This window comes from Oncorhynchus keta, unplaced genomic scaffold, assembly GCF_023373465.1.
Source record: "Oncorhynchus keta strain PuntledgeMale-10-30-2019 unplaced genomic scaffold, Oket_V2 Un_contig_218_pilon_pilon, whole genome shotgun sequence".
Classification (NCBI taxonomy): Eukaryota; Metazoa; Chordata; class Actinopteri; order Salmoniformes; family Salmonidae; genus Oncorhynchus; species Oncorhynchus keta.
The window spans coordinates 79,600-106,132 of NW_026282663.1; positions in this window are offsets into that span (position 1 = coordinate 79,600).

Here is a 26,533-nt window from a genome sequence, read left to right on the forward strand (position 1 = left end):
CACCTCATCAGACATTATAGGAGGCGACTCAGAGCTGTTATCTAGGTGATAGGAGGGTATGTTCTCCCCTCATCAAACATTATAGGAGGTGACTCAGAGCTGTTATCTAGGTGATAGGAGGGTGTGTTCTCCCACCTCATCAAACATTATAGGAGACGACTCAGAGCTGTTATCTAGGTGATAGGAGGGTGTGTTCTCCCACCTCATCAAACATTATAGGAGGCGACTCAGAGCTGTTATCTAGGTGATAGGAGGGTGTGTTCTCCCACCTCATCAAACATTATAGGAGGCGACTCAGAGCTGTTATCTAGGTGATAGGAGGGTGTGTTCTCCCACCTCATCAAACATTATAGGAGGCGACTCAGAGCTGTTATCTAGGTGATAGGAGGGTGTGTTCTCCCCTCATCAAACATTATAGAAGGCAACTCAGAGCTGTTATCTAGGTGATAGGAGGTGTGTTCTCCCACCTCATCAAACATTATAGGAGACGACTCGGAGCTGTTATCTAGGTGATAGGAGGGTGTGTTCTCCCACCTCATCAGACATTATAGGAGGCGACTCAGAGCTGTTATCTAGGTGATAGGAGGGAGTGTTCTCCCACCTCATCAAACATTATAGGAGACGACTCAGAGCTGTTATCTAGGTGATAGGAGGGTGTGTTCTCCCACCTCATCAAACATTATAGGAGGCGACTCAGAGCTGTTATCTAGGTGATAGGAGGGTGTGTTCTCCCACCTCATCAAACATTATAGGAGACGACTCAGAGCTGTTATCTAGTTGATAGGACGGTGTGTTCTCCCACCTCATCAGACATTATAGGAGGCGACTCAGAGCTGTTATCTAGGTGATAGGAGGGTGTGTTCTCCCACCTCATCAGACATTATAGGAGGCGACTCAGAGCTGTTATCTCGGTGATAGGAGGGTGTGTTCTCCCACCTCATCAGACATTATAGGAGGCGACTCAGAGCTGTTATCTCGGTGATAGGAGGGTGTGTTCTCCCACCTCATCAGACATTATAGGAGGCGACTCAGAGCTGTTATCTAGGTGATAGGAGGGTGTGTTCTCCCACCTCATCAGACATTATAGGAGACGACTCAGAGCTGTTATCTAGGTGATAGGAGGGTGTGTTCTCCCACCTCATCAAACATTATAGGAGGCGACTCAGAGCTGTTATCTAGGTGATAGGAGGGTGTGTTCTCCCACCTCATCAAACATTATAGGAGGCGACTCAGAGCTGTTATCTAGGTGATAGGAGGGTGTGTTCTCCCACCTCATCAAACATTATAGGAGGCGACTCAGAGCTGTTATCTAGGTGATAGGAGGGTGTGTTCTCCCACCTCATCAGACATTATAGGAGACGACTCAGAGCTGTTATCTAGGTGATAGGAGGGTGTGTTCTCCCACCTCATCAAACATTATAGGAGGCGACTCAGAGCTGTTATCTAGGTGATAGGAGGGTGTGTTCTCCCACCTCATCAAACATTATAGGAGACGACTCAGAGCTGTTATCTAGGTGATAGGAGGGTGTGTTCTCCCACCTCATCAAACATTATAGGAGACGACTCAGAGCTGTTATCTAGTTGATAGGAGGGTGTGTTCTCCCACCTCATCAGACATTATAGGAGGCGACTCAGAGCTGTTATCTAGGTGATAGGAGGGGTGTGTTCTCCCACCTCATCAAACATTATAGGAGGCGACTCAGAGCTGTTATCTAGGTGATAGGAGGGTGTGTTCTCCCACCTCATCAAACATTATAGGAGGCGACTCAGAGCTGTTATCTAGGTGATAGGAGGGTGTGTTCTCCCACCTCATCAAACATTATAGAAGGCAACTCAGAGCTGTTATCTAGGTGATAGGAGGGTGTGTTCTCCCACCTCATCAAACATTATAGGGAGACTCGGAGCTGTTATCTAGGTGATAGGAGGGGTGTGTTCTCCCACCTCATCAGACATTATAGGAGGCGACTCAGAGCTGTTATCTAGGTGATAGGAGGAGTGTTCTCCCACCTCATCAAACATTATAGGAGACGACTCAGAGCTGTTATCTAGGTGATAGGAGGGTGTGTTCTCCCACCTCATCAAACATTATAGGAGACGACTCAGAGCTGTTATCTAGGTGATAGGAGGGTGTGTTCTCCCACCTCATCAAACATTATAGGAGACGACTCAGAGCTGTTATCTAGTTGATAGGAGGGTGTGTTCTCCCACCTCATCAGACATTATAGGAGGCGACTCAGAGCTGTTATCTAGGTGATAGGAGGGTGTGTTCTCCCACCTCATCAGACATTATAGGAGGCGACTCAGAGCTGTTATCTAGGTGATAGGAGGGTGTGTTCTCCCACCTCATCAAACATTATAGGAGGCGACTCAGAGCTGTTATCTAGGTGATAGGAGGGTGTGTTCTCCCACCTCATCAAACATTATAGGAGGCGACTCAGAGCTGTTATCTAGGTGATAGGAGGGTGTGTTCTCCCACCTCATCAAACATTATAGGAGGCGACTCAGAGCTGTTATCTAGGTGATAGGAGGGTGTGTTCTCCCACCTCATCAGACATTATAGGGAGACGACTCAGAGCTGTTATCTAGGTGATAGGAGGGTGTGTTCTCCCACCTCATCAAACATTATAGGAGGCGACTCAGAGCTGTTATCTAGGTGATAGGAGGGTGTGTTCTCCCACCTCATCAAACATTATAGGAGACGACTCAGAGCTGTTATCTAGGTGATAGGAGGGTGTGTTCTCCCACCTCATCAAACATTATAGGAGGCGACTCAGAGCTGTTATCTAGGTGATAGGAGGGTGTGTTCTCCCACCTCATCAAACATTATAGGAGGCGACTCAGAGCTGTTATCTAGGTGATACGAGGGTGTGTTCTCCCTCATCAAACATTATAGAAGGCAACTCAGAGCTGTTATCTAGGTGATAGGAGGGTGTGTTCTCCCACCTCATCAAACATTATAGGAGACGACTCAGAGCTGTTATCTAGGTGATAGGAGGTGTGTTCTCCCACCTCATCAGACATTATAGGAGGCGACTCAGAGCTGTTATCTAGGTGATAGGAGGGAGTGTTCTCCCACCTCATCAAACATTATAGGAGACGACTCAGAGCTGTTATCTAGGTGATAGGACGGTGTGTTCTCCCACCTCATCAAACATTATAGGAGGCGACTCAGAGCTGTTATCTAGGTGATAGGAGGGTGTGTTCTCCCACCTCATCAAACATTATAGGAGACGACTCAGAGCTGTTATCTAGTTGATAGGACGGTGTGTTCTCCCACCTCATCAGACATTATAGGAGGCGACTCAGAGCTGTTATCTAGGTGATAGGAGGGTGTGTTCTCCCACCTCATCAGACATTATAGGAGGCGACTCAGAGCTGTTATCTCGGTGATAGGAGGGTGTGTTCTCCCACCTCATCAGACATTATAGGAGGCGACTCAGAGCTGTTATCTCGGTGATAGGAGGGTGTGTTCTCCCACCTCATCAGACATTATAGGAGGCGACTCAGAGCTGTTATCTAGGTGATAGGAGGGTGTGTTCTCCCACCTCATCAGACATTATAGGAGACGACTCAGAGCTGTTATCTAGGTGATAGGAGGGTGTGTTCTCCCACCTCATCAAACATTATAGGAGGCGACTCAGAGCTGTTATCTAGGTGATAGGAGGGTGTGTTCTCCCACCTCATCAAACATTATAGGAGGCGACTCAGAGCTGTTATCTAGGTGATAGGAGGGTGTGTTCTCCCACCTCATCAAACATTATAGGAGGCGACTCAGAGCTGTTATCTAGGTGATAGGAGGGTGTGTTCTCCCCTCATCAAACATTATAGAAGGCGACTCAGAGCTGTTATCTAGGTGATAGGAGGGTGTGTTCTCCCACCTCATCAAACATTATAGGAGACGACTCAGAGCTGTTATCTAGGTGATAGGAGGGTATGTTCTCCCACCTCATCAAACATTATAGGAGACGACTCAGAGCTGTTATCTAGGTGATAGGAGGGTGTGTTCTCCCACCTCATCAAACATTATAGGAGACGACTCAGAGCTGTTATCTAGGTGATAGGAGGGTGTGTTCTCCCACCTCATCAAACATTATAGGAGACGACTCAGAGCTGTTATCTAGGTGATAGGAGGGTGTGTTCTCCCCTCATCAAACATTATAGGAGGCGACTCAGAGCTGTTATCTAGGTGATAGGAGGGTGTGTTCTCCCCTCATCAGACATTATAGGAGACGACTCAGAGCTGTTATCTAGGTGATAGGAGGGTGTGTTCTCCTACCTCATCAAACATTATAGGAGGCGACTCAGAGCTGTTATCTAGGTGATAGGAGGGTGTGTTCTCCCACCTCATCAAACATTATAGGAGGCGACTCAGAGCTGTTATTTAGGTGATAGGAGGTGTGTTCTCCCACCTCATCAAACATTATAGGAGACGACTCAGAGCTGTTATCTAGGTGATAGGAGGGTATGTTCCATCAAACATTATAGGAGACGACTCAGAGCTGTTATCTAGGTGATAGGAGGGTGTGTTCTCCCACCTCATCAAACATTATAGGAGACGACTCAGAGCTGTTATCTAGGTGATAGGAGGGTGTGTTCTCCCACCTCATCAAACATTATAGGAGACGACTCAGAGCTGTTATCTAGGTGATAGGAGGGTGTGTTCTCCCCTCATCAAACATTATAGGAGGTGACTCAGAGCTGTTATCTAGGTGATAGGAGGGTGTGTTCTCCCCTCATCAGACATTATAGGAGACGACTCAGAGCTGTTATCTAGGTGATAGGAGGGTGTGTTCTCCCACCTCATCAAACATTATAGGAGACGACTCAGAGCTGTTATCTAGGTGATAGGAGGGTGTGTTCTCCCACCTCATCAAACATTATAGGAGGCGACTCAGAGCTGTTATCTAGGTGATAGGAGGGTGTGTTCTCCTACCTCATCAAACATTATAGGAGGCGACTCAGAGCTGTTATCTAGGTGATAGGAGGGTGTGTTCTCCCCTCATCAGACATTATAGGAGGCGACTCAGAGCTGTTATCTAGGTGATAGGAGGGTGTGTTCTCCTACCTCATCAAACATTATAGGAGGCGACTCAGAGCTGTTATCTAGGTGATAGGAGGGTGTGTTCTCCCACCTCATCAAACATTATAGGGAGGCGACTCAGAGCTGTTATTTAGGTGATAGGAGGGTGTGTTCTCCCACCTCATCAAACATTATAGGAGACGACTCAGAGCTGTTATCTAGGTGATAGGAGGGTATGTTCCATCAAACATTATAGGAGACGACTCAGAGCTGTTATCTAGGTGATAGGAGGGTGTGTTCTCCCACCTCATCAAACATTATAGGAGACGACTCAGAGCTGTTATCTAGGTGATAGGAGGGTGTGTTCTCCCACCTCATCAAACATTATAGGAGACGACTCAGAGCTGTTATCTAGGTGATAGGAGGGTGTGTTCTCCCCTCATCAAACATTATAGGAGGCGACTCAGAGCTGTTATCTAGGTGATAGGAGGGTGTGTTCTCCCCTCATCAAACATTATAGGAGGCGACTCAGAGCTGTTATCTAGGTGATAGGAGGGTGTGTTCTCCTACCTCATCAAACATTATAGGAGGCGACTCAGAGCTGTTATCTAGGTGATAGGAGGGTGTGTTCTCCCACCTCATCAAACATTATAGGAGGCGACTCAGAGCTGTTATCTAGGTGATAGGAGGGTGTGTTCTCCCACCTCATCAAACATTATAGGAGACGACTCAGAGCTGTTATCTAGGTGATAGGAGGGTATGTTCCATCAAACATTATAGGAGACGACTCAGAGCTGTTATCTAGGTGATAGGAGGTGTGTTCTCCCACCTCATCAAACATTATAGGAGACGACTCAGAGCTGTTATCTAGGTGATAGGAGGGTGTGTTCTCCCACCTCATCAAACATTATAGGAGACGACTCAGAGCTGTTATCTAGGTGATAGGAGGGTGTGTTCTCCCCTCATCAAACATTATAGGAGGCGACTCAGAGCTGTTATCTAGGTGATAGGAGGTGTGTTCTCCCCTCATCAAACATTATAGGAGGCGACTCAGAGCTGTTATCTAGGTGATAGGAGGGTGTGTTCTCCCCTCATCAGACATTATAGGAGACGACTCAGAGCTGTTATCTAGGTGATAGGAGGGTGTGTTCTCCCCTCATCAAACATTATAGGAGGCGACTCAGAGCTGTTATCTAGGTGATAGGAGGGTGTGTTCTCCTACCTCATCAAACATTATAGGAGGCGACTCAGAGCTGTTATCTAGGTGATAGGAGGGTGTGTTCTTCCACCTCATCAGACATTATAGGAGGCGACTCAGAGCTGTTATCTAGGTGATAGGAGGGTGTGTTCTCCTACCTCATCAAACATTATAGGAGGCGACTCAGAGCTGTTATCTAGGTGATAGGAGGGTGTGTTCTCCCACCTCATCAAACATTATAGGAGGCGACTCAGAGCTGTTATCTAGGTGATAGGAGGGTGTGTTCTCCCACCTCATCAAACATTATAGGAGGCGACTCAGAGCTGCACTAAAGGGGTGCCAATAATTGTGACATGAATGTTTTACAACAAAATAATTTCTTGATGACCATTTTCTTTTTTTAAAGTTAACTCAATTAAAGGTTAGATTCATATGATATTTTGATTGTCACATTAAGCTGATAAATAAACAACAATGACATTTTTTCACAGACTTTGTTCACATATACCCAGGGTGACAATAATCAGGAGGGCACTGTACATCCTTTCAACAATAACACCTCAACTTGGGTAAAACTAGGATTAACTAAAAACGTTAACCTTATTTCATTCACCTTGTTTTAAAAAGATGATCTTTAACAGCAGTTTATTTAACCGTTTATTTAACTGTTTATTTAACTGTTTATTTAACAGGAAAATCCCTTGAGGTTGTTTGTACTTCCATAGATGTGAACCAGTGTGGGATTGAAAGTATTTTAGCATCTGTGTAGGTCGGTGGTGAAGGAAAGGTATTCTGCTACAGATGTAGGATCTTCATTTGACCTATGTTGTCAAAGCAACAAAAGAATCCTGCTGCCACAGGATTTGAAACTTCAGTCCATAATGTTGATCGGTGGTTAGACTATTACCTGCAGCTGGCCAAAAGCAGGCTACGTAAAAAAGTGCAATACTGTGTTCGTGTGGGTTTCTTTTCGGTGAATTGATGTAAATCACGTAGCTCATCTGCATTTCTCTGCAACAAAAAGGGTGATCAAATTAAGATCTGACATCTGTATGTGCTTTTGTTAGGTAACCAATAGCCTAAATGACTAATACTGCTCGTGTTATGTCTAGAGGGGCTTCTTAGGCCTAGTTAACTGGTCTGTAACCTGATTTAAGATGCACAACTACGTGAGAAATCAGAGTACAAGTCTAGGTGTTGAATGTATGTACCCAGGAGACAGCTACCTCACCTCAGGGCTCTGTCTTGACCCCTTTGGGGTGGTGAGCCCAAGCAGATAACTATGTTCAGATGGTGCCAGGAACAAATATATACGACAAGGAGAGAGACAGGCCTCAACTAAAAGATTCCCAATCCAAACGTAAGGCCTCAGGGACACGGAAATAAAACCAACAACCTCACGGCTCTGCCAGCTGGGGGACGCTCACTGATGATCACCTCATTGGCAGCACCGGTCTCCTTATCAACTAGGCTCAGCATTTGGACAAGGTCGCTACTGCCCCCTGGGGGATGGATTGTGGAAGTGGTAGTGAGCTGCAGTGTGCTGTTTAAAAACTACCTAACCTATTCCATAACACTTTCAACAATAACAATAACATAATTTCATCTGATGGAGGGCTGGATATAGATATATAACTTATTCCTGCTTACCTGTTCTTGTTCTGTAGATCTTATTTTGTATTATTTATTTTTGTTACTCTGTCTGCTCTTTTATGTTTATATCAGAATTGCATACTTGTCTTTTCTACAAGGTACCATTATTGTGTTCAATAAACAAATATTAGGTTTAATCAAACCTTTTCTTCCAGGAAAATCCGTTGCGGTTGTTTGTACTTTCATAGACGTGAACCAGCAAGGCAATGGGATTATTATAGCATCTGTAGGTCAGTGGTGAAGGGATGGTTTCCTGTTGGAGCAGAACACCAGTTTCACCACAGGACACAGAGAGGGAGTGAGGAGAGGAGGCCAGAGTACTCACAGCTAGGGAAGGATGTGTCACAAATGGTTCCCTATTCCTTATGGACCCTGGTTAAAAGGAGTGAACTAAAGAGGAAATTGGGTGCAATTTGGGACACGAACCCTGAAGAACAGCTCGTTCTCTGCAGGAGCCATAGAAAAACAGCCATGAAATAGCAGCATGAAATCTGTGAAACAGCATAAAATGTATTTGAAAAGCAGCATGCAATCTGTGATAACAGCATGAAATGTATTGGAACAGCAGGCATGAAATCAAGATCAAATTTCACATTTTTAACACTTAAAAGGGGATTTCAATTAAACCTTTGAGCTCTGGTCAAAAGTAGTGTACTATATAGGGAATAGGGCTCTGGTCAAAAGTAGGGCACTATATAGGGAATAGGGCTCTGGTCAAAAGTAGGGCCCTATATAGGGAATAGGGCTCTGGTCAAAAGTAGGGCACTATATAGGGAATAGGGCTCTGGTCAAAAGTAGGGCCCTATATAGGGAATAGGGCTCTGGTCAAAAGTAGGGCACTATATAGGGAATAGGGCTCTGGTCAAAAGTAGGGCCCTATATAGGGAATAGGGCTCTGGTCAAAAGTAGGGCACTATATAGGGAATAGGGCTCTGGTCAAAAGTAGGGCCCTATATAGGGAATAGGGCTCTGGTCAATAGTAGGGCACTATATAGGGAATAGGGCTCTGGTCAAAAGTAGGGCCCTATATAGGGAATAGGGCTCTGGTCAAAAGTAGGGCACTATATAGGGAATAGGGCTCTGGTCAAAAGTAGGGCACTATATAGGGAATACGGCTCTGGTCAAAAGTAGGGCCCTATATAGGGAATAGGGCTCTGGTCAAAGTAGGGCCCTATATAGGAATAGGGCTCTGGTCAATAGTAGGGCACTATATAGGAATAGGGCTCTGGTCAAAAGTAGGGCCCTATATAGGGAATAGGGCTCTGGTCAAAAGTAGGGCCCTATATAGGGAATAGGGCTCTGGTCAAAAGTAGGGCACTATATAGGGAATAGGGCTCTGGTCAAAAGTAGGGCCCTATATAGGGAATAGGGCTGTGGTCTAAAGTAGGGCCCTATATAGGGAATAGGGCTCTGGTCTAAAGTAGGGCCCTATATAGGGAATAGGGCTCTGGTCTAAAGTAGGGCCCTATATAGGGAATAGGGCTCTGGTCTAAAGTAGGGCCCTATATAGGGAATAGGGCTCTGGTCTAAAGTAGGGCCCTATATAGAGATGAATTGTTATGACCAATTGTGTATCGAATGTCCTTTTAACCGAGGTGATCAGATACGAGCCATTTACTGTAAAGTACACACGTTTTCAAGGACTAAGGCTATGCACCCGATGGCACCCTATGCACTACTTTAGACCAGGACCCAATGGCACCCTATTCCCTATGTGGTGCACTACTTTAGACCAGAACCCAATGGCACCCTATTCCCTATGTGGTGCACTACTTTAGACCAGGACCCAATGGCACCCTATTCCCTATGTGGTGCACTACTTTAGACCAGAACCCAATGGCACCCTATTCCCTATGTAGTGCACTACTTTAGACCAGAACCCAATGGCACCCTATTCCCTATGTGGTGCACTACTTTTGCTCAGGGCCCGGTCATAGGGGAAAGGGTACCATTTGAGAAGAGACCTATAATTACTCCACTGATAAAGGGCTAAATATCAATGTCCACTGACAGTCTATAGGAATATGGCTCGTAATTCAATTATATTATATTTTTCATTTCACTTTTATTTAACCAGGCAAGTCAGTTAAAGAACAAATGATTATTTACAATGACGGTCTACCAGAAGGCAAAAGGCCTCCCTGCGGGGTACGGGGTGCGGGGTACGGGGTACGGGGTGCGGGGTACGGGGTACGGGGTGCGGGGTACGGGGTGCGGGGTGGGCACGGGGTGCGGGGTACGGGTGCGCGGGGTAAGGGGTGCGGGGTACGGGGGTGCGGGGTGCGGTGGTGCGGGGTACGGGGTGCGGGGTGCGGGGGTGCGGGGGTGCGGGGTGCGGGGTGCGGGGGTGCGGGGGTACGGGGTGCGGGGTACGGGGTGCTAGGATTACCTGCTGAATAGGTTGAACGCAGGAACTTTTCAGAGCTGCCAAAGCACTGTGTTGTGAATCAGTGTTGAAGTGCTGTCGCTGGTACAATGTTCTCTCTGGGGGTGATAAAGGGGGGCAGCCATACGTGAAAGAGGAGTAGAGGAGGATATCGCCTGCAGTCTGAAATAAACCCCATGCACAGAGCACCTCATCTAGGAGACGGCAGATGTGCATGAACCAACTATCATCAACTAAAACTCAGTTTTAACGTGACAGTCGTAGCCAGAAGTTTTGAGGATGACACAAATATTAATTTTCTGCTTCAGTGTCTTTAGATATTTTTTGTCAGATGTTACTATGGAATACTGCAGTATAATTACAAGCAGGGGGCAGCAGGGTAGCCTAGTGGTTAGAGTGTAGAGGCGCCAGGGTAGCCTAGTGGTTAGAGTGTAGAGGGGGCAGGGTAGCCTAGTGGTTAGTGTGTAGAGGCGCCAGGGTAGCCTAGTGGTTAGAGTGTAGAGGCGCCAGGGTAGCCTAGTGGTTAGAGTGTAGAGGCGCCAGGGTAGCCTAGTGGTTAGAGTGTAGAGGCGCCAGGGTAGCCTAGTGGTTAGAGTGTAGAGGCGCCAGGGTAGCCTAGTGGTTGGGAGTGTAGAGGCGCCAGGGTAGCCTAGTGGTTAGAGTGTAGAGGCGCCAGGGTAGCCTAGTGGTTAGAGTGTAGAGGCGCCAGGGTAGCCTAGTGGTTAGAGTGTAGAGGCGTCAGGGTAGCCTAGTGGTTAGTGTGTAGAGGCGCCAGGGTAGCCTAGTGGTTAGAGTGTAGAGGCGCCAGGGTAGCCTAGTGGTTAGAGTGTAGAGGCGCCAGGGTAGCCTAGTGGTTAGAGTGTAGAGGCGTCAGGGTAGCCTAGTGGTTAGTGTGTAGAGGCGCCAGGGTAGCCTAGTGGTTAGAGTGTAGAGGCGCCAGGGTAGCCTAGTGGTTAGGAGTGTAGAGGCGCCAGGGGTAGCCTAGTGGTTAGAGTGTAGAGGCGTCAGGGTAGCCTAGTGGTTAGTGTGTAGAGGCGCCAGGTAGCCTAGTGGTTAGAGTGTAGGGGCGGCAGGGTAGCCTAGTGGTTAGAGTGTAGGGGCGCCAGGGTAGACTAGTGGTTAGAGCGTTGGACTAGTAACCGGAAGGTTGCAAGTTCAAATCCCTGAGCTGACAAGGTACAAATCTGTCGTTCTGCCCCTGAACAGGCAGTTAACCCACTTGGCCGTCATTGGAAAATAAGAATTTGTTCTTAACTGACTTGCCTAGTTAAATAAAGGTAAAATTAAAATACATTTTAAAACATTTCATAAGTGTCGAAGGCTTTTACTAACAATTACATGAAGTTGATGCAAAGAGTCAATATTTGCAGTGTTGAACCTTCTTTTTAAAGGACTCTGTCATCCACCCTGGCATGCTGTCAAATAACTTCTGGGCCACATCCTGACTGATGGCATGCTGTCAATTAACTTCTGGGCCACATCCTGACTGATGGCATGCTGTCAATTAACTTCTGGGCCACATCCTGACTGATGGCATGCTGTCAATTAACTTCTGGGCCACATCCTGACTGATGGCATGCTGTCAATTAACTTCTGGGTCACATCCTGACTGATGGCATGCTGTCAATTAACTTCTGGGCCACATCCTGACTGATGGCATGCTGTCAATTAACTTCTGGGCCACATCCTGACTGATGGCATGCTGTCAATTAACTTCTGGGCCACATCCTGACTGATGGCATGCTGTCAATTAACTTCTGGGCCACATCCTGACTGATGGCAGGATGCAAGAATCACCCCAGTCCTCAGCAGTCCAATCTCTGTACCCTTTCCAAACCATCATTCTGTCCCTGATGTTTTTCCTTGAGAGAAGTGGCTTCTTTGCTGCCCTTCTTGACACCAGGCCATCCTCCAAAAGTCTTCGCCTCACTGTGCGAGCAGATGCACTCACACCTGCCTGCCGCCACTCCTGAGCAAGCTCTGTACTGGTGGTGCCCCGATCCCGCAGCTGAATCAACTTTAGGAGACGGTCCTGGCGCTTGCTGGACTTTCTTGGCGCCCTGAAGCCTTCTTCACAACAATTGAACCGCTCTCCTTGAAGTTCTTGATGATCCGATAAATGGTTGATTTAGGTGCAATTTTACTTGCAGCAGTATCTCTGCCTGTGAAGCCCTTTTTGTGCAAAGCAATGATTATGGCACGTGTTTCCTTGCAGGTAACCATGGTTTGACAGAGGAAGAACAATGATTCCATGCACCACCATCCTTTTGTAGCTTCCAGTCTGTTTTTCAAACTCAATCTGCATGACAGAGTGATCTCCAGCCTTGTCCTCGTCAACACTCACACCTGTGTTAACGAGAGAATCACTGACATGATGTCAGCTGGGGCGGCAGGTACCCTAGTGGTTAGAGGGGCGGCAGGTACCCTAGTGGTTAGAGGGGCGGCAGGTAGCCTAGTGGTTAGAGGGGCGGCAGGTAGCCTAGTGGTTAGAGGGGCGGCAGGTAGCCTAGTGGTTAGAGGGGCGGCAGGTAGATTAGTGGTTAGAGGGGCGGCAGGTAGATTAGTGGTTAGAGGGGCGGCAGGTAGCCTAGTGGTTAGAGGGGCGGCAGGTAGCCTAGTGGTTAGAGGAGCGGCAGGTAGCCTAGTGGTTAGAGGGGCGGCAGGTAGCCTAGTGGTTAGAGGGGCGGCAGGTAGCCTAGTGGTTAGAGGGCGGCAGGTAGCCTAGTGGTTAGAGGGGCGGCAGGTAGCCTAGTGGTTAGAGGGGCGGCAGGTAGACTAGTGGTTAGAGGGGCGGCAGGTAGATTAGTGGTTAGAGGGGCGGCAGGTAGACTAGTGGTTAGAGGGGCGACAGGTAGCCTAGTGGTTAGAGGTGCGGCAGGTAGATTAGTGGTTAGAGCAGGTAGCCTAGTGGTTAGAGGAGCGGCAGGTAGCCTAGTGGTTAGAGGGGCGGCAGGTAGCCTAGTGGTTAGAGGGGCGGCAGGTAGCCTAGTGGTTAGAGCAGGTAGCCTAGTGGTTAGAGGAGCGGCAGGTAGCCTAGTGGTTAGAGGGGCGGCAGGTAGATTAGTGGTTAGAGGGGCGGCAGGTAGCCTAGTGGTTAGAGGGGCGGCAGGTAGCCTAGTGGTTAGAGGGGCGGCAGGTAGATTAGTGGTTAGAGGGGCGACAGGTAGATTAGTGGTTAGAGGGGCGGCAGGTAGACTAGTGGTTAGAGGGGCGACAGGTAGCCTAGTGGTTAGAGGAGCGGCAGGTAGACTAGTGGTTAGAGGGGCGGCAGGTAGATTAGTGGTTAGAGGGGCGGCAGGTAGCCTAGTGGTTAGAGGGGTGGCAGGTAGATTAGTGGTTGGAGGGGAGGCAGGCAAGTGGTTAGAGGGGCGGCAGGTAGCCTAGTGGTTAGAGGGGCGGCAGGTAGCCTGAGTGGTTAGAGAGGCGGCAGGTAGATTAGTGGTTAGAGGGGCGACAGGCAGCCTAGTGGTTAGAGGAGCGGCAGGTAGCCTAGTGGTTAGAGGGGGCGGCAGGTAGCCCAGTGGTTAGAAGGGCGGCAGGTAGCCTAGTGGTTAGAGGGCGGCAGGTAGCCTAGTGGTTAGAGGCGGCAGGTAGCCTAGTGGTTAGAGGGGTGGCAGGTAGCCTAGTGGTTAGAGGGCGCAGGTAGATTAGTGGTTAGAGGGGCGGCAGGTAGATTAGTGGTTAGAGGGCGGCAGGTAGCCTAGTGGTTAGGAGGGGCGGCAGGTAGCCTAGTGGTTAGAGGGTGGCAGGTAGATTAGCAATAGCATCGAATAGCCCCGTGATATGCAACTGTTCAGGGAAGTCAGGAACCAATACACGCAGTCAGTCAGGAAAAGCTAAGGCCAGCTTCTTCAGGCAAAAGTTTGCATCCTGTAGCTCCAACTCCAAAAGTTCTGGGACACTGTGAAGTCCATGGAGAACAAGAGCACCTCCTCCCAGCTGCCCACTGCACTGAGGCTAGGAAACACGGTCTCCACCGATAAATCCATGATTATCGAAAACTTCAATAAGCACTTCTCAACGGCTGGCCATGCCTTCCGCCTGGCTACTCCAACCTCGGCCAACAGCTCCGCCCCCCGTAGTTCCTCACCCAAGCCTCTCCAGGTTCTCCTTTACCCAAATCCAGATAGCAGATGTTCTGAAAGAGCTGCAAAACCTGGACCCGTACAAATCAGCTGGGCTTGACAATCTGGACCCGCTATTTCTGAAACTATCTGCCGCCATTGTCGCAACCCCTATCACCAGCCTGTTCAACCTCTCTTTCATATCGTCTGAGATCCCCAAGGATTGAAAGCTGCCGCAGTCATCCCCTCTTCAAAGGAGGAGACACCCTGGACCCAAACTGCTATAGACCTATATCCATCCTGCCCTGCCTATCTAAGGTCTTCGGGAAAGCCAAGTCAACAAACAGGTCACTGACCATCTCGAATCCCACCGTACCTTCTCCGCTGTGCAATCTGGTTTCCGAGCCGGTCACGGGTGCACCTCAGCCACACTCAAGGTACTAAATGATATCATAACCGCCATCGATAAAAGACAGTACTGTGCAGCCGTCTTCATCGACCTCGCCAAGGCTTTCGACTCTGTCAATCACTGAATTCTTATCGGCAGACTCAACAGCCTCGGTTTTTCGGATGACTGCCTTGCCTGGTTCACCAATTACTTTGCAGACAGAGTTCAGTGTGTCAAATCAGAGGGCATGCTGTCCGGTCCTCTGGCAGTCTCTATGGGGGTGCCACAGGGTTCAATTCTCGGGCCGACTCTTTTCTCTGTATATATCAATGATGTTGCTCTTGCTGCGGGCGATTCCCTGATCCACCTCTACGCAGACGACACCATTCTATATACTTTCGGCCCGTCATTGGACACTGTGCTATCAAACCTCCAAACGAGCTTCAATGCCATACAGCACTCCTTCCGTGGCCTCCAACTGCTCTTAAACGAGTAAAACCAAATGCATGCTTTTCACCGTCGCTGCCTGCACCTGCATGCCCGACTAGCATCACCACCCTGGATGGTTCCAACCTTGAATATGTGGACATCTATAAGTACCTAGGTGTCTGGCTAGACTGCAAACTCTCCTTCCAGACTCACATCAAACATCTCCAATCAAAAATCAAATCCAGAGTCGGCTTTCTATTCCGCAACAAAGCCTCCTTCACTCACGCTGCCAAGCTTACCCTAGTAAAACTGACTATCCTACCGATCCTCGACTTCGGCGATGTCATCTACAAAATGGCTTCCAACACTCTACTCAGCAAACTGGATGCAGTCTATCACAGTGCCATCCGTTTTGTCACTAAAGCACCTTATACCACCCACCACTGCGACTTGTATGCTCTAGTCGGCTGGCCCTCACTACATATTCGTCGCCAGACCCACTGGCTCAGGTCATTTACAAGTCCATGCTAGGTAAAGCTCCGCCTTATCTCAGTTCACTGGTCACGATGGCAACACCCATCCGTAGCACGCGCTCCAGCAGGTGTATCTCACTGATCATCCCTAAGCCAACACCTCATTTGGCCGCCTCTTCGTTCCAGTACTCTGCTGCCTGTGACTGAACGAATTGCAAAAATCGCTGAAGTTGGAGACTTTTATCTCCCTCACCAACTTCAAACATCAGCTATCCGAGCAGCTAACCGATCGCTGCAGCTGTACATAGTCTATAGGTAAATAGCTCACCCTTATTCACCTGCCTCATTCCCATACTGTTTTTATACTGTTTTTATTTATTTACTTTTCTGCTCTTTTGCACACCAATATCACCAATATCTCTACCTGTACATGCCCATCTGATCATTTATCACTCCAGTGTTAATCTGCAAAATTGTATTATTCGCCTACCTCCTCATGCCTTTTGCACACATTGTATATAGATTGCCCATTTTTTTCTACTGTGTTATTGACTAGTTAATTGTTTACTCCATGTGTAACTCTGTGTTGTCTGTTCACACTGCTATGCTTTATCTTGGCCAGGTCGCAGTTGCAAATGAGAACTTGTTCTCAACTAGCCTACCTGGTTAAATAAAGGTGAAAAAAAAATAAAAAAGTGGTTAGAGGGCGGCAGGTAGATTAGTGGTTAGAGGGGCGGAAGGTAGATTAGTGGTTAGAGGGCGGCAGGTAGACTAGTGGTTAGAGGGCGGCAGGTAGATTAGTGGTTAGAGGGGCGGCAGGTAGATTAGTGGTTAGAGGGCGGCAGGTAGATTAGTGGTTAGAGGGGCAGGTAGATTAGTGGTTAGAGGGGCGGCAGGTAGATTAGTGTTTAGAGGGCGGCAGGTAGACTAGTGGTTAGAGGGGCGGCAGGTAGATTAGTGGTTAGAGGCGGCAGGTAGATTAGTGGTTAGAGGGCGGCAGGTAGACTAGTGGTTAGAGGGCGGCAGGTAGATTAGTGGTTAGAGGCGCAGGTAGATTAGTGGTTAGGGCAGCAGGTAGATTAGTGGTTAGAGGGGCGGCAGGTAGATTAGTGAGGTTAGGGGGCGGCAGGTAGATTAGTGTTTAGAGGGCGGCAGGTAGCCTAGTGGTTAGAGGGGGCGGCAGGTAGCCTAGTGGTTAGAGGAGCGGCAGGTAGCCTAGTGGTTAGAGGGGCGGCAGGTAGCCTAGTGGTTAGAGGGGCGACAGGTAGCCTAGTGGTTAGAGGGCGGCAGGTAGCCTAGTGGTTAGAGGGCGGCAGGTAGCCTAGTGGTTAGAGGGCGGCAGGTAGATTAGTGGTTAGAGGGCGGCAGGTAGATTAGTGGTTAGAGGGGCGGCAGGTAGACTAGTGGTTAGAGGGGCGACAGGTAGCCTAGTGGTTAGAGAGTGCGGCAGGTAGATTAGTGGTTAGGAGCAGGTAGCCTAGTGGTTAGAGGAGCGGCAGGTAGCCTAGTGGTTAGAGGGCGGCAGGTAGCCTAGTGGTTAGAGGGCGGCAGGTAGCCTAGTGGTTAGAGCTGGTAGCCTAGTGGTTAGAGGGCGGCAGGTAGCCTAGTGGTTAGAGGGCGGCAGGTAGATTAGGTTAGAGGGGCGGCAGGTAGCCTAGTGGTTAGAGAGGGCGGCAGGTAGCCTAGTGGTTAGAGGGGCGGCAGGTAGATTAGTGGTTAGAGGGTTGACAGGTAGATTAGTGGTTAGAGGGCGGCAGGTAGACTGGTGGTTAGAGGGGCGACAGGTAGCCTAGTGGTTAGAGGAGCGGCAGGTAGACTAGTGGTTAGAGGGTGGCAGGTAGATTAGTGGTTAGAGGCGGCAGGTAGCCTAGTGGTTAGAGGGGTGGCAGGTAGATTAGTGGTTAGAGGGCGGCAGGTAGACTAGTGGTTAGAGGCGGCAGGTAGCCTAGTGGTTAGAGGGCGGCAGGTAGCTAGTGGTTAGAGGGTGGCAGGTAGATTAGTGGTTAGAGGGGCGGCAGGTAGATTAGTGGTTAGAGGCGGAAGGTAGATTAGTGGTTAGAGGGCGGCAGGTAGACTAGTGGTTAGAGGGCGGCAGGTAGATTAGTGGTTAGGTAGCCTAGTGGTTAGAGGGCGGCAGGTAGATTAGTGGTTAGAGGGCGGCAGGTAGATTAGTGGTTAGAGGGCGGCAGGTAGATTAGTGTTTAGAGGGCGGCAAAGGTAGACAGTGGTTAGAGGGGCGGCAGGTAGATTAGTGGTTAGAGGGCGGCAGGTAGATTAGTGGTTAGAGGCGGCAGGTAGACTAGTGGTTAGAGGGCGGCAGGTAGACTAGTGGTTAGCAGGTAGATTAGTGGTTAGAGGGCGGCAGGTATATTAGTGGTTAGCAGGTAGATTAGTGGTTAGAGGGCGGCAGGTAGAGTGTTTAGGGCGGCAGGTAGCCTAGTGGTTAGAGGGGCGGCAGGTAGCCTAGTGGTTAGAGGATCGGCAGGTAGCCTAGTGGTTAGAGGGCGGCAGGTAGCCTAGTGGTTAGAGGGCGACAGGTAGCCTAGTGGTTAGAGGGGCGGCAGGTAGCCTAGTGGTTAGAGGCGGCAGGTAGCCTAGTGGTTAGAGGGCGACAGGTAGCCTAGTGGTTAGAGGGCGGCAGGTAGCCTAGTGGTTAGAGGGGCGGCAGGTAGCCTAGTGGTTAGAGGGGGCGGCAGGTAGATTAGTGGTTAGAGGGCGGCAAGAGGTAGATTAGTGGTTAGAGGGCGGCAGGTAGACTAGTGGTTAGAGGGCGACAGGTAGCCTAGTGGTTAGAGTGCGGCAGGTAGATTAGTGGTTAGAGCAGGTAGCCTAGTGGTTAGAGGAGCGGCAGGTAGCCTAGTGGTTAGAGGGCGGCAGGTAGCCTAGTGGTTAGAGGGGCGGCAGGTAGCCTAGTGGTTAGAGCAGGTAGCCTAGTGGTTAGAGGGCGGCAGGTAGCCTAGTGGTTAGAGGGCGGCAGGTAGATTAGTGGTTAGAGGGCGGCAGGTAGCCTAGTGGTTAGAGGGCGGCAGGTAGCCTAGTGGTTAGAGGGGCGGCAGGTAGATTAGTGGTTAGAGGGTTGACAGGTAGATTAGTGGTTAGAGGGGCGGCAGGTAGACTGGTGGTTAGAGGGGCGACAGGTAGCCTAGTGGTTAGAGGAGCGGCAGGTAGACTAGTGGTTAGAGGGGCGGCAGGTAGATTAGTGGTTAGAGGGCGGCAGGTAGCCTAGTGGTTAGAGGGTGGCAGGTAGATTAGTGGTTAGAGGGCGGCAGGTAGACTAGTGGTTAGAGGGGCGGCAGGTAGCCTAGTGGTTAGAGGGGCGGCAGGTAGCCTAGTGGTTAGAGGGGTGGCAGGTAGATTAGTGGTTAGAGGGGCGGCAGGTAGATTAGTGGTTAGAGGGCGGAAGGTAGATTAGTGGTTAGAGGGGCGGCAGGCAAAGACTAAGTGGTTAGAGGGCGGCAGGTAGATTAGTGGTTAGGGGGCGGCAGGTAGATTAGTGGTTAGAGGGGCGGCTTAAATGGTAGATTAGTGGTTAGAGAGCCTTAAAGGTAGATTTAGTGGTTAGTAGATTAGTGTTTAGGGGCGGCAGGTAGACTAGTGGTTAGAGGGCGGCAGGTAGATTAGTGGTTAGAGGGCGGCAGGTAGATTAGTGGTTAGAGGGGCGGCAGGTAGACTAGTGGTTAGAAGGGCGGCAGGTAGATTAGTGGTTAGAGGGCGGCAGGTAGATTAGTGGTTAGGGGCGGCAGGTAGATTAGTGGTTAGAGGGGGGCAGGTAGATTAGTGGTTAGAGGCGGCAGGTAGATTAGTGTTTAGAGGCGGCAGGTAGCCTAGTGGTTAGAGGGGCGGCAGGTAGCCTAGTGGTTAGAGGAGGGCAGGTAGCCTAGTGGTTAGAGGGGCGGCAGGTAGCCTAGTGGTTAGAGGGGCGACAGGTAGCCTAGTGGTTAGAGGGCGGCAGGTAGCCTAGTGGTTAGAGGGCGGCAGCCTAGTGGTTAGAGGGGCGGCAGGTAGATTAGTGGTTAGAGGGGCGGCAGGTAGATTAGTGGTTAGAGGGGCGGCAGGTAGACTAGTGGTTAGAGGGCGACAGGTAGCCTAGTGGTTAGAGGGCGACAGGTAGCCTAGTGGTTAGAGGAGCGGCAGGTAGCCTAGTGGTTAGAGGGCGGCAGGTAGCCTAGTGGTTAGAAGGGCAGCAGGTAGCCTAGTGGTTAGAGGGGGCGGCAGGTACCCTAGTGGTTAGAGGGCGGCAGGTAGCCTAGTGGTTAGAGGGGTGGCAGGTAGCCTAGTGGTTAGAGCGGCAAGATTAGTGGTTAGAGGGGGCAGGTAGCAGTGGTTAGAGGGGCGGCAGGCAGCCTAGTGGTTAGAGGGCGGCAGGTAGCCCAGTGGTTAGAGGGTGGCAGGTAGATTAGTGGTTAGAGGGTGGCAGGTAGATTAGTGGTTAGAGGGCGGCAGGTAGATTAGTGGTTAGAGGCGGAAGGTAGACTAGTGGTTAGAGGGCGGCAGGTAGATTAGTGGTTAGAGGCGGCAGGTAGATTAGTGGTTAGAGGGGCGGCAGGTAGCCTAGTGGTTAGAGGGCGGCAGGTAGCCTAGTGGTTAGAGGGTGGCAGGTAGCCTAGTGGTTAGAGGGGCGGCAGGTAGATTAGTGGTTAGAGGGCGGCAGGTAGATTAGTGGTTAGAGGGGCGGCAGGTAGCCTAGTGGTTAGAGGGGCGGCAGGTAGCCTAGTGGTTAGAGGGTGGCAGGTAGATTAGTGGTTAGAGGGGGCGGCAGGTAGATTAGTGGTTAGAGGGCGGCAGGTAGACTAGTGGTTAGAGGGGCTGGCAGGTAGATTAGTGGTTAGAGGGCGGCAGGTAGATTAGTGGTTAGAGGCGGCAGGCAGACTAGTGGTTAGAGGGGCGGCAGGTAGATTAGTGGTTAGAGGGCGGCAGGTAGATTAGTGGTTAGAGGGGCGGCAGGTAGATTAGTGGTTAGAGGGGCGGCAGGTAGATTAGTGGTTAGAGGGCGGCAGGATTAGTGTTTAGGAGGGGCGGCAGGTAGATTAGTGGTTAGAGGGGCGGCAGGTAGATTAGTGGTTAGAGGGGCGGCAGGTGATTAGTGGTTAGAGGGGGGCGGGTAGATTAGTGGTTAGAGGGGCGGCAGGTAGATTAGTGGTTAGAGGGGCGGCAGGTAGACTAGTGGTTAGAGGGGCGGCAGGTAGATTAGTGGTTAGAGGGGCGGCAGGTAGATTAGTGGTTAGAGGGGCGGCAGGTAGACTAGTGGTTAGAGGGGGCGGCAGGTAGATTAGTGGTTAGAGGGCGGCAGGTAGATTAGTGGTTAGAGGGGCGGCAGGTAGATTAGTGGTTAGAGGGGCGGCAGGTAGATTAGTGGTTAGAGGGGCGGCAGGTAGATTAGTGTTTAGAGGCGGCAGGTAGACTAGTGGTTAGAGGGCGGCAGGTAGATTAGTGGTTAGAGGGGCGGCAGGTAGATTAGTGGTTAGAGGGGTGGCAGGTAGATTAGTGGTTAGAGAAACGGGTAGCCTAGTGGTTAGAGGAGCGGCAGGTAGCCTAGTGGTTAGAGGGGCGGCAGGTAGCCTAGTGGTTAGAGGGGCGACAGGTAGCCTAGTGGTTAGAGGGCGGCAGGTAGCCTAGTGGTTAGAGGGCGGCAGGTAGCCTAGTGGTTAGAGGCGGCAGGTAGATTAGTGGTTAGAGGGCGGCAGGTAGATTAGTGGTTAGAGGGCGGCAGGTAGACTAGTAGTTAGAGAGGCGACAGGTAGCCTAGTGGTTAGAGTGCGGCAGGTAGATTAGTGGTTAGAGCAGGTAGCCTAGTGGTTAGAGGAGCGGCAGGTAGCCTAGTGGTTAGAGGGCGGCAGGTAGCCTAGTGGTTAGAGCAGGTAGCCTAGTGGTTAGAGGAGCGGCAGGTAGCCTAGTGGTTAGAGGGCGGCAGGTAGATTAGTGGTTAGAGGGCGGGCAGGTAGCCTAGTGGTTAGAGGGCGGCAAGATTAGTGGTTAGAGGGGCGACAGGTAGATTAGTGGTTAGAAGCGGCAGGTAGACTAGTGGTTAGGGGCGACAGGTAGCCTAGTGGTTAGAGGAGCGGCAGGTAGACTAGTGGTTAGAAGGGCGGCAGGTAGATTAGTGGTTAGAGGGGCGGCAGGTAGCCTAGTGGTTAGAGGGGTGGCAGGTAGATTAGTGGTTAGAGGGGCAGCAGGTAGATTAGTGGTTAGAAGGGCGGCAGGTAGATTAGTGGTTAGAGGGGCGGCAAAGGTATTTAGTGTTTAGAGGGCGGCAGGTAGACTAGTGGTTAGAAGGGCGGCAGGTAGATTAGTGGTTAGAGGGGCGGCAGGTAGATTAGTGGTTAGAGGCGGCAAAGGTAGACTAGTGGTTAGAGGGCGGCAGGTAGATTAGTGGTTAGAGGCGGCAGGTAGATTAGTGGTTAGAGGGCGGCAGGTAGATTAGTGTTTAGAGGGCGGCTTGGGTAGATTAGTGGTTAGAGGCGGCAGGTAGTTAGTGTTTAGAGGGGCGGCAGGTAGCCTAGTAGTTAGAGGGCGGCAGGTAGCCTAGTAGTTAGAGGAGCGGCAGGTAGCCTAGTGGTTAGAGGCGGCAGGTAGCCTAGTGGTTAGAGGGCGACAGGTAGCCTAGTGGTTAGAGGGCGGCAGGTAGCCTAGTGGTTAGAGGGGCGGCAGGTAGCCTAGTGGTTAGAGGGCGGCAGGTAGATTAGTGGTTAGGGGCGGCAGGTAGATTAGTGGTTAGAGGGCGGCAGGTAGACTAGTGGTTAGAGGGGCGACAGGTAGCCTAGTGGTTAGAGGGCGACAGGTAGCCTAGTGGTTAGAGGAGCGGCAGGTAGCCTAGTGGTTAGAGGGGCGGCAGGTAGCCTAGTGGTTAGAAGGGCGGCAGGTAGCCTAGTGGTTAGAGGGCGGCAGGTAGCCTAGTGGTTAGAGGGGCGGCAGGTAGCCTAGTGGTTAGAGGGGTGGCAGGTAGCCTAGTGGTTAGAGGGGCGGCAGGTAGATTAGTGGTTAGAGGGCGGCAGGTAGATTAGTGGTTAGAGGGGGCAGGTAGCCCAGTGGTTGGGAGGGGCGGCAGGTAGCCTAGTGGTTAGAGGGGTGGCAGGTAGATTAGTGGTTAGAGGGGTGGCAGGTAGATTAGTGGTTAGAGGGCGGCAGGTAGATTAGTGGTTAGAGGGGCGGAAAGGTAGACTAGTGGTTAGAGGGGCGGCAGGTAGATTAGTGGTTAGAGGGGCGGCAGGTAGATTAGTGGTTAGAGGGCGGCAGGTAGCCTAGTGGTTAGAGGGCGGCAGGTAGCCTAGTGGTTAGAGGGGTGGCAGGTAGCCTAGTGGTTAGAGGGGCGGCAGGTAGATTAGTGGTTAGAGGGCGGCAGGTAGATTAGTGGTTAGAGGGCGGCAGGTAGCCTAGTGGTTAGAGGGCGGCAGGTAGCCTAGTGGTTAGAAGGTGGCAGGTAGATTAGTGGTTAGAGGGCAAATGGCAGAGTAGATTAGTGGTTAGAAGGGCGGCAGGTAGACTAGTGGTTAGAGGGCGGCAGGTAGATTAGTGGTTAGAGGCGGCAGGTAGATTAGTGGTTAGAGGGGCGGCAGGTAGATTAGTGGTTAGAGGGCGGCAGGTAGATTAGTGGTTAGAGGGGCGGCAGGTAGATTAGTGTTTAGAGGGGCGGCAGGTAGACTAGTGGTTAGAGGGCGGCAGGTAGATTAGTGGTTAGAGGGCGGCAGGTAGATTAGTGGTTAGAGGGGTGGCAGGTAGATTAGTGGTTAGAGGGGCGGCAGGTAGCCTAGTGGTTAGAGGAGCGGCAGGTAGCCTAGTGGTTAGAGGGGCGGCAGGTAGCCTAGTGGTTAGAGGGCGACAGGTAGCCTAGTGGTTAGAGGGGCGGCAGGTAGCCTAGTGGTTAGAGGGCGGCAGGTAGCCTAGTGGTTAGAGGGCGGCAGGTAGATTAGTGGTTAGAGGGCGGCAGGTAGATTAGTGGTTAGAGGGCGGCAGGTAGACTAGTAGTTAGAGGGCGACAGGTAGCCTAGTGGTTAGAGGTGCGGCAGGTAGATTAGTGGTTAGAGCAGGTAGCCTAGTGGTTAGAGGAGCGGCAGGTAGCCTAGTGGTTAGAGGGCGGCAGGTAGCCTAGTGGTTAGAGCAGGTAGCCTAGTGGTTAGAGGAGCGGCAGGTAGCCTAGTGGTTAGAGGGCGGCAGGTAGATTAGTGGTTAGAGGGGCGGCAGGTAGCCTAGTGGTTAGAGGCCAGCACAGATTAGTGGTTAGAGGGCGACAGGTAGATTAGTGGTTAGAGGGCTGGCAGGTAGACTAGTGGTTAGAGGGGCGACAGGTAGCCTAGTGGTTAGAGGAGGCCGGCAGGTAGACTAGTGGTTAGAGGGCGGCAGGTAGATTAGTGGTTAGAGGCGGCAGGTAGCCTAGTGGTTAGAGGGGTGGCAGGTAGATTAGTGGTTAGAGGGCGGCAGGTAGACTAGTGGTTAGAGGGCGGCTAAGGTAGCCCAGTGGTTAGAGGCGGCAGGTAGCCTAGTGGTTAGAGGGCGGCAGGTAGATTAGTGGTTAGAGGGCGACAGGTAGCCTAGTGGTTAGAAGGAGCGGCAGGTAGCCTAGTGGTTAGAGGGGCGGCAGGTAGCCTAGTGGTTAGAAGGGCGGCAGGTAGCCTAGTGGTTAGAGGGGCGGCAGGTAGCCTAGTGGTTAGAGGCGGCAGGTAGCCTAGTGGTTAGAGGGTGGCAGGTAGCCTAGTGGTTAGAGGGCGGCAGGTAGATTAGTGGTTAGAGGGCGGCAGGTAGATTAGTGGTTAGAGGGCGGCAGGTAGCCTAGTGGTTAGAGGGCGGCAGGTAGCCTAGTGGTTAGAGGAGGTGGCAGGTAGATTAGTGGTTAGAGTGGGGCGGCAGGTAGATTAGTGGTTAGAGAGCGGAAGGTAGATTAGTGGTTAGAGGCGGCAAAGGTAGACTAGTGGTTAGAGGGCGGCAAGTAGATTAGTGGTTAGAGGGCGGCAGGTAGATTAGTGGTTAGAGGGGCGGCAGGTAGATTAGTGGTTAGGGCGGCAGGTAGATTAGTGGTTAGAGGGCGGCAGGTAGATTAGTGTTTAGAGGGCGGCAGGTAGACTAGTGGTTAGAGGGGCGCAGGTAGATTAGTGGTTAGAGGGGCGGCAGGTAGATTAGTGGTTAGAGGGCGGCAGGTAGACTAGTGGTTAGAGGGCGGCAGGTAGATTAGTGGTTAGAGGGGCGGCAGGTAGATTAGTGGTTAGAGGGGCGGCAGGTAGATTAGTGGTTAGAGGGCGGCAGGTAGATTAGTGGTTAGAGGCGGCAGGTAGATTAGTGTTTAGAGGGCGGCAGGTAGCCTAGTGGTTAGAGGAGGGGCGGCAGGTAGCCTAGTGGTTAGAGGGGCGGCAGGTAGCCTAGTGGTTAGAGGGCGACAGGTAGCCTAGTGGTTAGAGGGCGGCAGGTAGCCTAGTGGTTAGAGGCGGCAGGTAGCCTAGTGGTTAGAGGGCGGCAGGTAGATTAGTGGTTAGAGGGGCGGCAGGTAGATTAGTGGTTAGAGGGCGGCAGGTAGACTAGTGGTTAGAGGGCGACAGGTAAAACAGTGGTTAGAGGTGCGGCAGGTAGATTAGTGGTTAGAGCAGGTAGCCTAGTGGTTAGAGGAGCGGCAGGTAGCCTAGTGGTTAGAGGGGCGGCAGGTAGCCTAGTGGTTAGAGGGGCGGCAGGTAGCCTAGTGGTTAGAGCAGGTAGCCTAGTGGTTAGAGGGCGGCAGGTAGCCTAGTGGTTAGAGGGCGGCAGGTAGATTAGTGGTTAGAGGGCGGCAGGTAGCCTAGTGGTTAGAGGGCGGCAGGTAGCCTAGTGGTTAGAGGGGCGGCAGGTAGATTAGTGGTTAGAGGGGACAGGTACAGTGGTTAGAGGGCGGCAGGTAGACTAGTGGTTAGAGGGGCGGCAGGTAGACTAGTGGTTAGAGGGGCGGCAGGTAGACTAGTGGTTAGAGGGGCGGCAGGTAGACTAGTGGTTAGAGGGGCGGCAGGTAGACTAGTGGTTAGAGGGGCGACAGGTAGCCTAGTGGTTAGAGGGGCGGCAGGTAGCCTAGTGGTTAGAGGGGCGGCAGGTAGCCTAGTGGTTAGAGGGGCGGCAGGTAGACTAGTGGTTAGAGGGGCGGCAGGTAGACTAGTGGTTAGAGGGGCGGCAGGTAGCCTAGTGGTTAGAGGGCGGCAGGTAGACTAGTGGTTAGAGGGCGGCAGGTAGCCTAGTGGTTAGAGGGGTGGCAGGTAGCCTAGTGGTTAGAGGCGGCAGGTAGATTAGTGGTTAGAGGGGCGGCAGGTAGCCTAGTGGTTAGAGGGCGGCAGGTAGATTAGTGGTTAGAGGGCGACAGGTAGATTAGTGGTTAGAGGGGCGGCAGGTAGACTAGTGGTTAGAGGGCGGCAGGTAGATTAGTGGTTAGAGCAGGTAGCCGGCAGGTAGCCTAGTGGTTAGAGGGCGGCAGGTAGACTAGTGGTTAGAGGGCGGCAGGTAGCCTAGTGGTTAGAGGGGCGGCAGGTAGCCTAGTGGTTAGAGGGTGGCAGGTAGATTAGTGGTTAGAGGGGCGACAGGTAGCCTAGTGGTTAGAGGGGCGGCAGCCTAGTGGTTAGAGCAGGTAGCCTAGTGGTTAGAAGGGCGTAGCCTAGTGGTTAGAGGGCGGGTAGCCTAGTGGTTAGAGGGCGGCAGGTAGCCTAGTGGTTAGAGGGGCGGCAGGTAGCCTAGTGGTTAGAGGGCGGCAGGTAGATTAGTGGTTAGAGGGCGCGCAGGTAGATTAGTGGTTAGAGGGCGGCAGGTAGCCTAGTGGTTAGAGGGGCGGCAGGTAGCCTAGAGATTAGTGGTTAGAGGGCGGCAGGTAGATTAGTGGTTAGAGGGGCGGCAGGTAGATTAGTGGTTAGAGGGGCGGCAGGTAGCCTAGTGGTTAGAGGGGCGGCAGGTAGATTAGTGGTTAGAGGGGCGGCAGGTAGATTAGT